The following is an 18,848-nucleotide window of genomic DNA, read 5'->3' as shown; positions in this document are numbered from 1 at the left end:
CATCGTGTCCGTGCACATCAGAGTCGCAAAGAATGGAGAATAGGCAGGCTTTGTCGTGTGTGCAGCCGTAGCTCAGTTGGCAGATCGTTCGCTTAGTGTGTGAAAGGTCTCTGGTTCAAGCGCCGGCGCCTCCATGTTTTGTGGTCATTGCATGGTAAGTGCTGGTCACGGTGAACCTATAGGCACGCAAGAAGTTGCAAAACCAGCGTCACAGACTGATATGATGTGTACTGACATACGGAGAGCAAGATGTAAGTGTGGGGACCGGCTGTTATCGAGGTGTCATCGAGTGCAGATCTGTCTAAGGTATCAAGGCTTAACGTCATTGAAGTCTAGAGAGTGGACAACACGTTCGTCATACTCAGAGCGATGTCCGAACTCTATTTTCGACGTTATGCGTGCCACTTTCATTGTGGCCAACTACGATTCGATACAGAATGCACGAAACCTGAAAGACACCCTCACTGATACACAGAGAGTAGGATTTGTCTGCGGAATAATGGGAGTGCAAGGGTCTGTGACGTTGATATGGCTGTATGTAGCACTATTAGTCACCGGGGGGGTGGGCGTAGCTCAGATGGACGCCGGCACGGTAGCTCAGCGTGTTCGGTCAGAGGGTTACGCGCCCTCTGTAATAAAAAAACTGAGTCAATCGATCAAAAAAACGAACATAAATGGATGTCTTACGACGTCCGCCCTGACCAGATGCAACGAACAAAAGCGAACAAAATGAGATTTAAAAAAAAAAAAAAAAAAAAAAAAAAAAGATGGTAGAGCGCTCGGTTGGCGTGCGAGAGGTACTGGGATCGATACCCAGCGCCTCCAGAATTTTTAACACACCTACATTCGCACCTTGCCATGCAAATGGAATAATTCACAACTAGCAGAGGTGTCTAGGCAGATACAAGCGAACGATTAGCATCCACAATTGGCAAGCGTGCTTTTATTCGTGCGCAGGAAGCACCCTCCTCCCACACCTACACTTAATTTAGAAACAGTACAAGTGTTCCCATAATATTCTAAAGCCTACGTCGGAAAGATATGCCTTTTGCCGAGTTCACGTAAATCCCACTGCACGTTCCCATTCTTTGCGTGCAGTCGGCTGCTACTGGTGTTGCTGGTTGTGACTGCTGATAACAGATGCCGTAGCAATCAATTCATGGAGTGAATTGTATGTTTTGAGATAGTCTGTCTCTGACAAGCAAGCGCAGGTGATATAGGTGCGAACACAGGAAGCTTGCAGCCCCTCGCTGCCTGCAGACACAGAGCAGCCACACTGGGAGAGCGGCCTAAGCCGTAGGCGAAATGTGCTCATTCGCTTTGGCGCGACGTCGAACTATAAATAAGGCTGCCACTAGCGTGAGCGTCGTGTAAAGTCGGAAAAGTCGGCTGCATGGGTGATTGCCAAGTTTGGGGAGCGTTTCGGAGTATGATCAGTGCAATGGAGACGCGGAAACTTGTTGTGGCCCAGTGTTTTGCAGTTGGACGACAAGAGTGGTACACAGTAGCAAAGAGCGAGGCACTGAGATGGCATGAACAATGGAGTGCACAATGGGGCTCGAGATGTGCTTGTTATCTCAGGTGCTGTGTGATTGTCGACAAGGAGTGAAATGGACCAATTTGTGACCGCCCTTTCAATTTAAGACGTTAAAAACAGACGGAATTTGCATTCGTAATACCAGAGCATCGAAACTACTTGGAACTCTTGTGTATATGAACGTGTCCGCGCCTTTGTACTCTGGTACCTTCGCCGCTACAAACCAACCAACCATCGTGTCCGTGCACATCAGAGTCACAAAGAATGGAGAATAGGCAGGCTTTGTCGTGTGTGCAGCCGTAGCTCAGTTGGCAGATCGTTCGCTTAGTGTGTGAAAGGTCTCGGGTTCAAGCTCCGGCGCCTCCATGTTTTGTGGTCAGTGCATGGTAAGTGCTGGTTGCGGCGAACCTAAAGGCACGCAAGAAGTTGCAAAACCAGCGTCACAGACTGATATGATGTGTACTGACATAAGGAGAGCAAGATGTAAGTGTGGGGACCGGCTGTTATCGAGGTGTCATCGAGTGAAGATCTGTCTAAGGTATCAAGGCTTAACGTCATTGAAGTCTAGAGAGTGGACAACACGTTCGTCATACTCAGAGCGATGTCCGAACTCTATTTTCGACGTTATGCGTGCCACTTTCATTGTGGCCAACTACGATTCGATACAGAATGCACGAAACCTGAAAGACACCCTCACTGATACACAGAGAGTAGGATTTGTCTGCGGAATAATGGGAGTGCAAGGGTCTGTGACGTTGATATGGCTGTATGTAGCACTATTAGTCACCGGGGGGGTGGGCGTAGCTTAGATGGTAGAGCGCTCGGTTGGCGTGCGAGAGGTACTGGGATCGATACCCAGCGCCTCCAGAATTTTTAACACACCTACATTCGCACCTTGCCATGCAAATGGAATAATTCACAACTAGCAGAGGTGTCTAGGCAGATACAAGCGAACGATTAGCATCCACAATTGGCAAGCGTGCTTTTATTCGTGCGCAGGAAGCACCCTCCTTCCACACCTACACTTAATTTAGAAACAGTACAAGTGTTCCCATAATATTCTCAAGCCTACGTCGGAAAGATATGCCTTTTGCCGAGTTCACGTAAATCCCACTGCACGTTCCCATTCTTTGCGTGCAGTCGGCTGCTACTGGTGTTGCTGGTTGTGACTGCTGATAACAGATGCCGTAGCAATCAATTCATGGAGTGAATTGTATGTTTTGAGATAGTCTGTCTCTGACAAGCAAGCGCAGGTGATATAGGTGCGAACACAGGAAGCTTGCAGCCCCTCGCTGCCTGCAGACACAGCGCAGCCACACTGGGAGAGCGGCCTAAGCCGTAGGCGAAATGTGCTCATTCGCTTTGGCGCGACGTCGAACTATAAATAAGGCTGCCACTAGCGTGAGCGTCGTGTAAAGTCGGAAAAGTCGGCTGCATGGGTGATTGCCAAGTTTGGGGAGCGTTTCGGAGTATGATCAGTGCAATGGAGACGCGGAAACTTGTTGTGGCCCAGTGTTTTGCAGTTGGACGACAAGAGTGGTACACAGTAGCAAAGAGCGAGGCACTGAGATGGCATGAACAATGGAGTGCACAATGGGGCTCGAGATGTGCTTGTTATCTCAGGTGCTGTGTGATTGTCGACAAGGAGTGAAATGGACCAATTTGTGACCGCCCTTTCAATTTAAGACGTTAAAAACAAACGGAATTTGCATTCGTAATACCAGAGCATCGAAACTACTTGGAACTCTTGTGTATATGAACGTGTCCGCGCCTTTGTACTCTGGTACCTTCGCCGCTACAAACCAACCAACCATCGTGTCCGTGCACATCAGAGTCACAAAGAATGGAGAATAGGCAGGCTTTGTCGTGTGTGCAGCCGTAGCTCAGTTGGCAGATCGTTCGCTTAGTGTGTGAAAGGTCTCGGGTTCAAGCTCCGGCGCCTCTATGTTTTGTGGTCAGTGCATGGTAAGTGCTGGTTGCGGCGAACCTAAAGGCACGCAAGAAGTTGCAAAACCAGCGTCACAGACTGATATGATGTGTACTGACATAAGGAGAGCAAGATGTAAGTGTGGGGACCGGCTGTTATCGAGGTGTCATCGAGTGAAGATCTGTCTAAGGTATCAAGGCTTAACGTCATTGAAGTCTAGAGAGTGGACAACACGTTCGTCATACTCAGAGCGATGTCCGAACTCTATTTTCGACGTTATGCGTGCCACTTTCATTGTGGCCAACTACGATTCGATACAGAATGCACGAAACCTGAAAGACACCCTCACTGATACACAGAGAGTAGGATTTGTCTGCGGAATAATGGGAGTGCAAGGGTCTGTGACGTTGATATGGCTGTATGTAGCACTATTAGTCACCGGGGGGGTGGGCGTAGCTTAGATGGTAGAGCGCTCGGTTGGCGTGCGAGAGGTACTGGGATCGATACCCAGCGCCTCCAGAATTTTTAACACACCTACATTCGCACCTTGCCATGCAAATGGAATAATTCACAACTAGCAGAGGTGTCTAGGCAGATACAAGCGAACGATTAGCATCCACAATTGGCAAGCGTGCTTTTATTCGTGCGCAGGAAGCACCCTCCTTCCACACCTACACTTAATTTAGAAACAGTACAAGTGTTCCCATAATATTCTCAAGCCTACGTCGGAAAGATATGCCTTTTGCCGAGTTCACGTAAATCCCACTGCACGTTCCCATTCTTTGCGTGCAGTCGGCTGCTACTGGTGTTGCTGGTTGTGACTGCTGATAACAGATGCCGTAGCAATCAATTCATGGAGTGAATTGTATGTTTTGAGATAGTCTGTCTCTGACAAGCAAGCGCAGGTGATATAGGTGCGAACACAGGAAGCTTGCAGCCCCTCGCTGCCTGCAGACACAGCGCAGCCACACTGGGAGAGCGGCCTAAGCCGTAGGCGAAATGTGCTCATTCGCTTTGGCGCGACGTCGAACTATAAATAAGGCTGCCACTAGCGTGAGCGTCGTGTAAAGTCGGAAAAGTCGGCTGCATGGGTGATTGCCAAGTTTGGGGAGCGTTTCGGAGTATAATCAGTGCAATGGAGACGCGGAAACTTGTTGTGGCCCAGTGTTTTGCAGTTGGACGACAAGAGTGGTACACAGTAGCAAAGAGCGAGGCACTGAGATGGCATGAACAATGGAGTGCACAATGGGGCTCGAAATGTGCTTGTTATCTCAGGTGCTGTGTGATTGTCGACAAGGAGTGAAATGGACCAATTTGTGACCGCCCTTTCAATTTAAGACGTTAAAAACAGACGGAATTTGCATTCGTAATACCAGAGCATCGAAACTACTTGGAACTCTTGTGTATATGAACGTGTCCGCGCCTTTGTACTCTGGTACCTTCGCCGCTACAAACCAACCAACCATCGTGTCCGTGCACATCAGAGTCGCAAAGAATGGAGAATAGGCAGGCTTTGTCGTGTGTGCAGCCGTAGCTCAGTTGGCAGATCGTTCGCTTAGTGTGTGAAAGGTCTCTGGTTCAAGCGCCGGCGCCTCCATGTTTTGTGGTCATTGCATGGTAAGTGCTGGTCGCGGCGAACCTAAAGGCACGCAAGAAGTTGCAAAACCAGCGTCACAGACTGATATGATGTGTACTGACATACGGAGAGCAAGATGTAAGTGTGGGGACCGGCTGTTATCGAGGTGTCATCGAGTGCAGATCTGTCTAAGGTATCAAGGCTTAACGTCATTGAAGTCTAGAGAGTGGACAACACGTTCGTCATACTCAGAGCGATGTCCGAACTCTATTTTCGACGTTATGCGTGCCACTTTCATTGTGGCCAACTACGATTCGATACAGAATGCACGAAACCTGAAAGACACCCTCACTGATACACAGAGAGTAGGATTTGTCTGCGGAATAATGGGAGTGCAAGGGTCTGTGACGTTGATATGGCTGTATGTAGCACTATTAGTCACCGGGGGGGTGGGCGTAGCTCAGATGGTAGAGCGCTCGGTTGGCGTGCGAGAGGTACTGGGATCGATACCCAGCGCCTCCAGAATTTTTAACACACCTACATTCGCACCTTGCCATGCAAATGGAATAATTCACAACTAGCAGAGGTGTCTAGGCAGATACAAGCGAACGATTAGCATCCACAATTGGCAAGCGTGCTTTTATTCGTGCCCAGGAAGCACCCTCCTCCCACACCTACACTTAATTTAGAAACAGTACAAGTGTTCCCATAATATTCTAAAGCCTACGTCGGAAAGATATGCCTTTTGCCGAGTTCACGTAAATCCCACTGCACGTTCCCATTCTTTGCGTGCAGTCGGCTGCTACTGGTGTTGCTGGTTGTGACTGCTGATAACAGATGCCGTAGCAATCAATTCATGGAGTGAATTGTATGTTTTGAGATAGTCTGTCTCTGACAAGCAAGCGCAGGTGATATAGGTGCGAACACAGGAAGCTTGCAGCCCCTCGCTGCCTGCAGACACAGAGCAGCCACACTGGGAGAGCGGCCTAAGCCGTAGGCGAAATGTGCTCATTCGCTTTGGCGCGACGTCGAACTATAAATAAGGCTGCCACTAGCGTGAGCGTCGTGTAAAGTCGGAAAAGTCGGCTGCATGGGTGATTGCCAAGTTTGGGGAGCGTTTCGGAGTATGATCAGTGCAATGGAGACGCGGAAACTTGTTGTGCCCCAGTGTTTTGCAGTTGGACGACAAGAGTGGTACATAGTAGCAAAGAGCGAGGCACTGAGATGGCATGAACAATGGAGTGCACAATGGGGCTCGAGATGTGCTTGTTATCTCAGGTGCTGTGTGATTGTCGACAAGGAGTGAAATGGACCAATTTGTGACCGCCCTTTCAATTTAAGACGTTAAAAACAGACGGAATTTGCATTCGTAATACCAGAGCATCGAAACTACTTGGAACTCTTGTGTATATGAACGTGTCCGCGCCTTTGTACTCTGGTACCTTCGCCGCTACAAACCAACCAACCATCGTGTCCGTGCACATCAGAGTCACAAAGAATGGAGAATAGGCAGGCTTTGTCGTGTGTGCAGCCGTAGCTCAGTTGGCAGATCGTTCGCTGAGTGTGTGAAAGGTCTCGGGTTCAAGCTCCGGCGCCTCCATGTTTTGTGGTCAGTGCATGGTAAGTGCTGGTCGCGGCGAACCTAAAGGCACGCAAGAAGTTGCAAAACCAGCGTCACAGACTGATATGATGTGTACTGACATAAGGAGAGCAAGATGTAAGTGTGGGGACCGGCTGTTATCGAGGTGTCATCGAGTGAAGATCTGTCTAAGGTATCAAGGCTTAACGTCATTGAAGTCTAGAGAGTGGACAACACGTTCGTCATACTCAGAGCGATGTCCGAACTCTATTTTCGACGTTATGCGTGCCACTTTCATTGTGGCCAACTACGATTCAATACAGAATGCACGAAACCTGAAAGACACCCTCACTGATACACAGAGAGTAGGATTTGTCTGCGGAATAATGGGAGTGCAAGGGTCTGTGACGTTGATATGGCTGTATGTAGCACTATTAGTCACCGGGGGGGTGGGCGTAGCTCAGATGGTAGAGCGCTCGGTTGGCGTGCGAGAGGTACTGGGATGGATACCCAGCGCCTCCAGAATTTTTAACACACCTACATTCGCACCTTGCCATGCAAATGGAATAATTCACAACTAGCAGAGGTGTCTAGGCAGATACAAGCGAACGATTAGCATCCACAATTGGCAAGCGTGCTTTTATTCGTGCGCAGGAAGCACCCTCCTCACACACCTACACTTAATTTAGAAACAGTACAAGTGTTCCCATAATATTCTAAAGCCTACGTCGGAAAGATATGCCTTTTGCCGAGTTCACGTAAATCCCACTGCACGTTCCCATTCTTTGCGTGCAGTCGGCTGCTACTGGTGTTGCTGGTTGTGACTGCTGATAACAGATGCCGTAGCAATCAATTCATGGAGTGAATTGTATGTTTTGAGATAGTCTGTCTCTGACAAGCAAGCGCAGGTGATATAGGTGCGAACACAGGAAGCTTGCAGCCCCTCGCTGCCTGCAGACACAGAGCAGCCACACTGGGAGAGCGGCCTAAGCCGTAGGCGAAATGTGCTCATTCGCTTTGGCGCGACGTCGAACTATAAATAAGGCTGCCACTAGCGTGAGCGTCGTGTAAAGTCGGAAAAGTCGGCTGCATGGGTGATTGCCAAGTTTGGGGAGCGTTTCGGAGTATGATCAGTGCAATGGAGACGCGGAAACTTGTTGTGCCCCAGTGTTTTGCAGTTGGACGACAAGAGTGGTACATAGTAGCAAAGAGCGAGGCACTGAGATGGCATGAACAATGGAGTGCACAATGGGGCTCGAGATGTGCTTGTTATCTCAGGTGCTGTGTGATTGTCGACAAGGAGTGAAATGGACCAATTTGTGACCGCCCTTTCAATTTAAGACGTTAAAAACAGACGGAATTTGCATTCGTAATACCAGAGCATCGAAACTACTTGGAACTCTTGTGTATATGAACGTGTCCGCGCCTTTGTACTCTGGTACCTTCGCCGCTACAAACCAACCAACCATCGTGTCCGTGCACATCAGAGTCACAAAGAATGGAGAATAGGCAGGCTTTGTCGTGTGTGCAGCCGTAGCTCAGTTGGCAGATCGTTCGCTTAGTGTGTGAAAGGTCTCGGGTTCAAGCTCCGGCGCCTCCATGTTTTGTGGTCAGTGCATGGTAAGTGCTGGTCGCGGCGAACCTAAAGGCACGCAAGAAGTTGCAAAACCAGCGTCACAGACTGATATGATGTGTACTGACATAAGGAGAGCAAGATGTAAGTGTGGGGACCGGCTGTTATCGAGGTGTCATCGAGTGAAGATCTGTCTAAGGTATCAAGGCTTAACGTCATTGAAGTCTAGAGAGTGGACAACACGTTCGTCATACTCAGAGCGATGTCCGAACTCTATTTTCGACGTTATGCGTGCCACTTTCATTGTGGCCAACTACGATTCAATACAGAATGCACGAAACCTGAAAGACACCCTCACTGATACACAGAGAGTAGGATTTGTCTGCGGAATAATGGGAGTGCAAGGGTCTGTGACGTTGATATGGCTGTATGTAGCACTATTAGTCACCGGGGGGGTGGGCGTAGCTCAGATGGTAGAGCGCTCGGTTGGCGTGCGAGAGGTACTGGGATGGATACCCAGCGCCTCCAGAATTTTTAACACACCTACATTCGCACCTTGCCATGCAAATGGAATAATTCACAACTAGCAGAGGTGTCTAGGCAGATACAAGCGAACGATTAGCATCCACAATTGGCAAGCGTGCTTTTATTCGTGCCCAGGAAGCACCCTCCTCCCACACCTACACTTAATTTAGAAACAGTACAAGTGTTCCCATAATATTCTAAAGCCTACGTCGGAAAGATATGCCTTTTGCCGAGTTCACGTAAATCCCACTGCACGTTCCCATTCTTTGCGTGCAGTCGGCTGCTACTGGTGTTGCTGGTTGTGACTGCTGATAACAGATGCCGTAGCAATCAATTCATGGAGTGAATTGTATGTTTTGAGATAGTCTGTCTCTGACAAGCAAGCGCAGGTGATATAGGTGCGAACACAGGAAGCTTGCAGCCCCTCGCTGCCTGCAGACACAGAGCAGCCACACTGAGAGAGCGGCCTAAGCCGTAGGCGAAATGTGCTCATTCGCTTTGGCGCGACGTCGAACTATAAATAAGGCTGCCACTAGCGTGAGCGTCGTGTAAAGTCGGAAAAGTCGGCTGCATGGGTGATTGCCAAGTTTGGGGAGCGTTTCGGAGTATGATCAGTGCAATGGAGACGCGGAAACTTGTTGTGCCCCAGTGTTTTGCAGTTGGACGACAAGAGTGGTACATAGTAGCAAAGAGCGAGGCACTGAGATGGCATGAACAATGGAGTGCACAATGGGGCTCGAGATGTGCTTGTTATCTCAGGTGCTGTGTGATTGTCGACAAGGAGTGAAATGGACCAATTTGTGACCGCCCTTTCAATTTAAGACGTTAAAAACAGACGGAATTTGCATTCGTAATACCAGAGCATCGAAACTACTTGGAACTCTTGTGTATATGAACGTGTCCGCGCCTTTGTACTCTGGTACCTTCGCCGCTACAAACCAACCAACCATCGTGTCCGTGCACATCAGAGTCACAAAGAATGGAGAATAGGCAGGCTTTGTCGTGTGTGCAGCCGTAGCTCAGTTGGCAGATCGTTCGCTTAGTGTGTGAAAGGTCTCGGGTTCAAGCTCCGGCGCCTCCATGTTTTGTGGTCAGTGCATGGTAAGTGCTGGTCGCGGCGAACCTAAAGGCACGCAAGAAGTTGCAAAACCAGCGTCACAGACTGATATGATGTGTACTGACATAAGGAGAGCAAGATGTAAGTGTGGGGACCGGCTGTTATCGAGGTGTCATCGAGTGAAGATCTGTCTAAGGTATCAAGGCTTAACGTCATTGAAGTCTAGAGAGTGGACAACACGTTCGTCATACTCAGAGCGATGTCCGAACTCTATTTTCGACGTTATGCGTGCCACTTTCATTGTGGCCAACTACGATTCAATACAGAATGCACGAAACCTGAAAGACACCCTCACTGATACACAGAGAGTAGGATTTGTCTGCGGAATAATGGGAGTGCAAGGGTCTGTGACGTTGATATGGCTGTATGTAGCACTATTAGTCACCGGGGGGGTGGGCGTAGCTCAGATGGTAGAGCGCTCGGTTGGCGTGCGAGAGGTACTGGGATGGATACCCAGCGCCTCCAGAATTTTTAACACACCTACATTCGCACCTTGCCATGCAAATGGAATAATTCACAACTAGCAGATTTGTCTAGGCAGATACAAGCGAACGATTAGCATCCACAATTGGCAAGCGTGCTTTTATTCGTGCGCAGGAAGCACCCTCCTCCCACACCTACACTTAATTTAGAAACAGTACAAGTGTTCCCATAATATTCTAAAGCCTACGTCGGAAAGATATGCCTTTTGCCGAGTTCACGTAAATCCCACTGCACGTTCCCATTCTTTGCGTGCAGTCGGCTGCTACTGGTGTTGCTGGTTGTGACTGCTGATAACAGATGCCGTAGCAATCAATTCATGGAGTGAATTGTATGTTTTGAGATAGTCTGTCTCTGACAAGCAAGCGCAGGTGATATAGGTGCGAACACAGGAAGCTTGCAGCCCCTCGCTGCCTGCAGACACAGAGCAGCCACACTGGGAGAGCGGCCTAAGCCGTAGGCGAAATGTGCTCATTCGCTTTGGCGCGACGTCGAACTATAAATAAGGCTGCCACTAGCGTGAGCGTCGTGTAAAGTCGGAAAAGTCGGCTGCATGGGCGATTGCCAAGTTTGGGGAGCGTTTCGGAGTATGATCAGTGCAATGGAGACGCGGAAACTTGTTGTGGCCCAGTGTTTTGCAGTTGGACGACAAGAGTGGTACACAGTAGCAAAGAGCGAGGCACTGAGATGGCATGAACAATGGAGTGCACAATGGGGCTCGAGATGTGCTTGTTATCTCAGGTGCTGTGTGATTGTCGACAAGGAGTGAAATGGACCAATTTGTGACCGCCCTTTCAATTTAAGACGTTAAAAACAGACGGAATTTGCATTCGTAATACCAGAGCATCGAAACTACTTGGAACTCTTGTGTATATGAACGTGTCCGCGCCTTTGTACTCTGGTACCTTCGCCGCTACAAACCAACCAACCATCGTGTCCGTGCACATCAGAGTCACAAAGAATGGAGAATAGGCAGGCTTTGTCGTGTGTGCAGCCGTAGCTCAGTTGGCAGATCGTTCGCTTAGTGTGTGAAAGGTCTCGGGTTCAAGCTCCGGCGCCTCCATGTTTTGTGGTCAGTGCATGGTAAGTGCTGGTCGCGGCGAACCTAAAGGCACGCAAGAAGTTGCAAAACCAGCGTCACAGACTGATATGATGTGTACTGACATAAGGAGAGCAAGATGTAAGTGTGGGGACCGGCTGTTATCGAGGTGTCATCGAGTGAAGATCTGTCTAAGGTATCAAGGCTTAACGTCATTGAAGTCTAGAGAGTGGACAACACGTTCGTCATACTCAGAGCGATGTCCGAACTCTATTTTCGACGTTATGCGTGCCACTTTCATTGTGGCCAACTACGATTCGATACAGAATGCACGAAACCTGAAAGACACCCTCACTGATACACAGAGAGTAGGATTTGTCTGCGGAATAATGGGAGTGCAAGGGTCTGTGACGTTGATATGGCTGTATGTAGCACTATTAGTCACCGGGGGGGTGGGCGTAGCTCAGATGGTAGAGCTCTGGTTGGCGTGCGAGAGGTACTGGGATCGATACCCAGCGCCTCCAGAATTTTTAACACACCTACATTCGCACCTTGCCATGCAAATGGAATAATTCACAACTAGCAGAGGTGTCTAGGCAGATACAAGCGAACGATTAGCATCCACAATTGGCAAGCGTGCTTTTATTCGTGCCCAGGAAGCACCCTCCTCCCACACCTACACTTAATTTAGAAACAGTACAAGTGTTCCCATAATATTCTAAAGCCTACGTCGGAAAGATATGCCTTTTGCCGAGTTCACGTAAATCCCACTGCACGTTCCCATTCTTTGCGTGCAGTCGGCTGCTACTGGTGTTGCTGGTTGTGACTGCTGATAACAGATGCCGTAGCAATCAATTCATGGAGTGAATTGTATGTTTTGAGATAGTCTGTCTCTGACAAGCAAGCGCAGGTGATATAGGTGCGAACACAGGAAGCTTGCAGCCCCTCGCTGCCTGCAGACACAGAGCAGCCACACTGGGAGAGCGGCCTAAGCCGTAGGCGAAATGTGCTCATTCGCTTTGGCGCGACGTCGAACTATAAATAAGGCTGCCACTAGCGTGAGCGTCGTGTAAAGTCGGAAAAGTCGGCTGCATGGGTGATTGCCAAGTTTGGGGAGCGTTTCGGAGTATGATCAGTGCAATGGAGACGCGGAAACTTGTTGTGGCCCAGTGTTTTGCAGTTGGACGACAAGAGTGGTACACAGTAGCAAAGAGCGAGGCACTGAGATGGCATGAACAATGGAGTGCACAATGGGGCTCGAGATGTGCTTGTTATCTCAGGTGCTGTGTGATTGTCGACAAGGAGTGAAATGGACCAATTTGTGACCGCCCTTTCAATTTAAGACGTTAAAAACAGACGGAATTTGCATTCGTAATACCAGAGCATCGAAACTACTTGGAACTCTTGTGTATATGAACGTGTCCGCGCCTTTGTACTCTGGTACCTTCGCCGCTACAAACCAACCAACCATCGTGTCCGTGCACATCAGAGTCACAAAGAATGGAGAATAGGCAGGCTTTGTCGTGTGTGCAGCCGTAGCTCAGTTGGCAGATCGTTCGCTTAGTGTGTGAAAGGTCTCGGGTTCAAGCTCCGGCGCCTCCATGTTTTGTGGTCAGTGCATGGTAAGTGCTGGTCGCGGCGAACCTAAAGGCACGCAAGAAGTTGCAAAACCAGCGTCACAGACTGATATGATGTGTACTGACATAAGGAGAGCAAGATGTAAGTGTGGGGACCGGCTGTTATCGAGGTGTCATCGAGTGAAGATCTGTCTAAGGTATCAAGGCTTAACGTCATTGAAGTCTAGAGAGTGGACAACACGTTCGTCATACTCAAAGCGATGTCCGAACTCTATTTTCGACGTTATGCGTGCCACTTTCATTGTGGCCAACTACGATTCAATACAGAATGCACGAAACCTGAAAGACACCCTCACTGATACACAGAGAGTAGGATTTGTCTGCGGAATAATGGGAGTGCAAGGGTCTGTGACGTTGATATGGCTGTATGTAGCACTATTAGTCACCGGGGGGGTGGGCGTAGCTCAGATGGTAGAGCGCTCGGTTGGCGTGCGAGAGGTACTGGGATCGATACCCAGCGCCTCCAGAATTTTTAACACACCTACATTCGCACCTTGCCATGCAAATGGAATAATTCACAACTAGCAGAGGTGTCTAGGCAGATACAAGCGAACGATTAGCATCCACAATTGGCAAGCGTGCTTTTATTCGTGCGCAGGAAGCACCCTCCTCCCACACCTACACTTAATTTAGAAACAGTACAAGTGTTCCCATAATATTCTAAAGCCTACGTCGGAAAGATATGCCTTTTGCCGAGTTCACGTAAATCCCACTGCACGTTCCCATTCTTTGCGTGCAGTCGGCTGCTACTGGTGTTGCTGGTTGTGACTGCTGATAACAGATGCCGTAGCAATCAATTCATGGAGTGAATTGTATGTTTTGAGATAGTCTGTCTCTGACAAGCAAGCGCAGGTGATATAGGTGCGAACACAGGAAGCTTGCAGCCCCTCGCTGCCTGCAGACACAGAGCAGCCACACTGGGAGAGCGGCCTAAGCCGTAGGCGAAATGTGCTCATTCGCTTTGGCGCGACGTCGAACTATAAATAAGGCTGCCACTAGCGTGAGCGTCGTGTAAAGTCGGAAAAGTCGGCTGCATGGGTGATTGCCAAGTTTGGGGAGCGTTTCGGAGTATGATCAGTGCAATGGAGACGCGGAAACTTGTTGTGGCCCAGTGTTTTGCAGTTGGACGACAAGAGTGGTACACAGTAGCAAAGAGCGAGGCACTGAGATGGCATGAACAATGGAGTGCACAATGGGGCTCGAGATGTGCTTGTTATCTCAGGTGCTGTGTGATTGTCGACAAGGAGTGAAATGGACCAATTTGTGACCGCCCTTTCAATTTAAGACGTTAAAAACAGACGGAATTTGCATTCGTAATACCAGAGCATCGAAACTACTTGGAACTCTTGTGTATATGAACGTGTCCGCGCCTTTGTACTCTGGTACCTTCGCCGCTACAAACCAACCAACCATCGTGTCCGTGCACATCAGAGTCACAAAGAATGGAGAATAGGCAGGCTTTGTCGTGTGTGCAGCCGTAGCTCAGTTGGCAGATCGTTCGCTTAGTGTGTGAAAGGTCTCGGGTTCAAGCTCCGGCGCCTCCATGTTTTGTGGTCAGTGCATGGTAAGTGCTGGTCGCGGCGAACCTAAAGGCACGCAAGAAGTTGCAAAACCAGCGTCACAGACTGATATGATGTGTACTGACATAAGGAGAGCAAGATGTAAGTGTGGGGACCGGCTGTTATCGAGGTGTCATCGAGTGAAGATCTGTCTAAGGTATCAAGGCTTAACGTCATTGAAGTCTAGAGAGTGGACAACACGTTCGTCATACTCAGAGCGATGTCCGAACTCTATTTTCGACGTTATGCGTGCCACTTTCATTGTGGCCAACTACGATTCAATACAGAATGCACGAAACCTGAAAGACACCCTCACTGATACACAGAGAGTAGGATTTGTCTGCGAAATAATGGGAGTGCAAGGGTCTGTGACGTTGATATGGCTGTATGTAGCACTATTAGTCACCGGGGGGGTGGGCGTAGCTCAGATGGTAGAGCGCTCGGTTGGCGTGCGAGAGGTACTGGGATGGATACCCAGCGCCTCCAGAATTTTTAACACACCTACATTCGCACCTTGCCATGCAAATGGAATAATTCACAACTAGCAGAGGTGTCTAGGCAGATACAAGCGAACGATTAGCATCCACAATTGGCAAGCGTGCTTTTATTCGTGCGCAGGAAGCACCCTCCTCCCACACCTACACTTAATTTAGAAACAGTACAAGTGTTCCCATAATATTCTAAAGCCTACGTCGGAAAGATATGCCTTTTGCCGAGTTCACGTAAATCCCACTGCACGTTCCCATTCTTTGCGTGCAGTCGGCTGCTACTGGTGTTGCTGGTTGTGACTGCTGATAACAGATGCCGTAGCAATCAATTCATGGAGTGAATTGTATGTTTTGAGATAGTCTGTCTCTGACAAGCAAGCGCAGGTGATATAGGTGCGAACACAGGAAGCTTGCAGCCCCTCGCTGCCTGCAGACACAGAGCAGCCACACTGGGAGAGCGGCCTAAGCCGTAGGCGAAATGTGCTCATTCGCTTTGGCGCGACGTCGAACTATAAATAAGGCTGCCACTAGCGTGAGCGTCGTGTAAAGTCGGAAAAGTCGGCTGCATGGGTGATTGCCAAGTTTGGGGAGCGTTTCGGAGTATGATCAGTGCAATGGAGACGCGGAAACTTGTTGTGGCCCAGTGTTTTGCAGTTGGACGACAAGAGTGGTACACAGTAGCAAAGAGCGAGGCACTGAGATGGCATGAACAATGGAGTGCACAATGGGGCTCGAGATGTGCTTGTTATCTCAGGTGCTGTGTGATTGTCGACAAGGAGTGAAATGGACCAATTTGTGACCGCCCTTTCAATTTAAGACGTTAAAAACAGACGGAATTTGCATTCGTAATACCAGAGCATCGAAACTACTTGGAACTCTTGTGTATATGAACGTGTCCGCGCCTTTGTACTCTGGTACCTTCGCCGCTACAAACCAACCAACCATCGTGTCCGTGCACATCAGAGTCACAAAGAATGGAGAATAGGCAGGCTTTGTCGTGTGTGCAGCCGTAGCTCAGTTGGCAGATCGTTCGCTTAGTGTGTGAAAGGTCTCGGGTTCAAGCTCCGGCGCCTCCATGTTTTGTGGTCAGTGCATGGTAAGTGCTGGTCGCGGCGAACCTAAAGGCACGCAAGAAGTTGCAAAACCAGCGTCACAGACTGATATGATGTGTACTGACATAAGGAGAGCAAGATGTAAGTGTGGGGACCGGCTGTTATCGAGGTGTCATCGAGTGAAGATCTGTCTAAGGTATCAAGGCTTAACGTCATTGAAGTCTAGAGAGTGGACAACACGTTCGTCATACTCAGAGCGATGTCCGAACTCTATTTTCGACGTTATGCGTGCCACTTTCATTGTGGCCAACTACGATTCGATACAGAATGCACGAAACCTGAAAGACACCCTCACTGATACACAGAGAGTAGGATTTGTCTGCGGAATAATGGGAGTGCAAGGGTCTGTGACGTTGATATGGCTGTATGTAGCACTATTAGTCACCGGGGGGGTGGGCGTAGCTCAGATGGTAGAGCGCTCGGTTGGCGTGCGAGAGGTACTGGGATCGATACCCAGCGCCTCCAGAATTTTTAACACACCTACATTCGCACCTTGCCATGCAAATGGAATAATTCACAACTAGCAGAGGTGTCTAGGCAGATACAAGCGAACGATTAGCATCCACAATTGGCAAGCGTGCTTTTATTCGTGCGCAGGAAGCACCCTCCTCCCACACCTACACTTAATTTAGAAACAGTACAAGTGTTCCCATAATATTCTAAAGCCTACGTCGGAAAGATATGCCTTTTGCCGAGTTCACGTAAATCCCACTGCACGTTCCCATTCTTTGCGTGCAGTCGGCTGCTACTGGTGTTGCTGGTTGTGACTGCTGATAACAGATGCCGTAGCAATCAATTCATGGAGTGAATTGTATGTTTTGAGATAGTCTGTCTCTGACAAGCAAGCGCAGGTGATATAGGTGCGAACACAGGAAGCTTGCAGCCCCTCGCTGCCTGCAGACACAGAGCAGCCACACTGGGAGAGCGGCCTAAGCCGTAGGCGAAATGTGCTCATTCGCTTTGGCGCGACGTCGAACTATAAATAAGGCTGCCACTAGCGTGAGCGTCGTGTAAAGTCGGAAAAGTCGGCTGCATGGGTGATTGCCAAGTTTGGGGAGCGTTTCGGAGTATGATCAGTGCAATGGAGACGCGGAAACTTGTTGTGGCCCAGTGTTTTGCAGTTGGACGACAAGAGTGGTACACAGTAGCAAAGAGCGAGGCACTGAGATGGCATGAACAATGGAGTGCACAATGGGGCTCGAGATGTGCTTGTTATCTCAGGTGCTGTGTGATTGTCGACAAGGAGTGAAATGGACCAATTTGTGACCGCCCTTTCAATTTAAGACGTTAAAAACAGACGGAATTTGCATTCGTAATACCAGAGCATCGAAACTACTTGGAACTCTTGTGTATATGAACGTGTCCGCGCCTTTGTACTCTGGTACCTTCGCCGCTACAAACCAACCAACCATCGTGTCCGTGCACATCAGAGTCACAAAGAATGGAGAATAGGCAGGCTTTGTCGTGTGTGCAGCCGTAGCTCAGTTGGCAGATCGTTCGCTTAGTGTGTGAAAGGTCTCGGGTTCAAGCTCCGGCGCCTCCATGTTTTGTGGTCAGTGCATGGTAAGTGCTGGTCGCGGCGAACCTAAAGGCACGCAAGAAGTTGCAAAACCAGCGTCACAGACTGATATGATGTGTACTGACATAAGGAGAGCAAGATGTAAGTGTGGGGACCGGCTGTTATCGAGGTGTCATCGAGTGAAGATCTGTCTAAGGTATCAAGGCTTAACGTCATTGAAGTCTAGAGAGTGGACAACACGTTCGTCATACTCAGAGCGATGTCCGAACTCTATTTTCGACGTTATGCGTGCCACTTTCATTGTGGCCAACTACGATTCAATACAGAATGCACGAAACCTGAAAGACACCCTCACTGATACACAGAGAGTAGGATTTGTCTGCGGAATAATGGGAGTGCAAGGGTCTGTGACGTTGATATGGCTGTATGTAGCACTATTAGTCACCGGGGGGGTGGGCGTAGCTCAGATGGTAGAGCGCTCGGTTGGCGTGCGAGAGGTACTGGGATGGATACCCAGCGCCTCCAGAATTTTTAACACACCTACATTCGCACCTTGCCATGCAAATGGAATAATTCACAACTAGCAGAGGTGTCTAGGCAGATACAAGCGAACGATTAGCATCCACAATTGGCAAGCGTGCTTTTATTCGTGCGCAGGAAGCACCCTCCTCCCACACCTACACTTAATTTAGAAACAGTACAAGTGTTCCCATAATATTCTCAAGCCTACGTCGGAAAGATATGCCTTTTGCCGAGTTCACGTAAATCCCACTGCACGTTCCCATTCTTTGCGTGCAGTCGGCTGCTACTGGTGTTGCTGGTTGTGACTGCTGATAACAGATGCCGTAGCAATCAATTCATGGAGTGAATTGTATGTTTTGAGATAGTCTGTCTCTGACAAGCAAGCGCAGGTGATATAGGTGCGAACACAGGAAGCTTGCAGCCCCTCGCTGCCTGCAGACACAGAGCAGCCACACTGGGAGAGCGGCCTAAGCCGTAGGCGAAATGTGCTCATTCGCTTTGGCGCGACGTCGAACTATAAATAAGGCTGCCACTAGCGTGAGCGTCGTGTAAAGTCGGAAAAGTCGGCTGCATGGGTGATTGCCAAGTTTGGGGAGCGTTTCGGAGTATGATCAGTGCAATGGAGACGCGGAAACTTGTTGTGGCCCAGTGTTTTGCA

Source organism: Schistocerca gregaria, chromosome 9 (genome assembly GCF_023897955.1).
Source record: "Schistocerca gregaria isolate iqSchGreg1 chromosome 9, iqSchGreg1.2, whole genome shotgun sequence".
NCBI classification, from domain to species: Eukaryota; Metazoa; Arthropoda; class Insecta; order Orthoptera; family Acrididae; genus Schistocerca; species Schistocerca gregaria.
The sequence above is the reverse complement of the archived record's forward strand: the minus strand, read 5'-3'. Positions refer to the sequence as shown.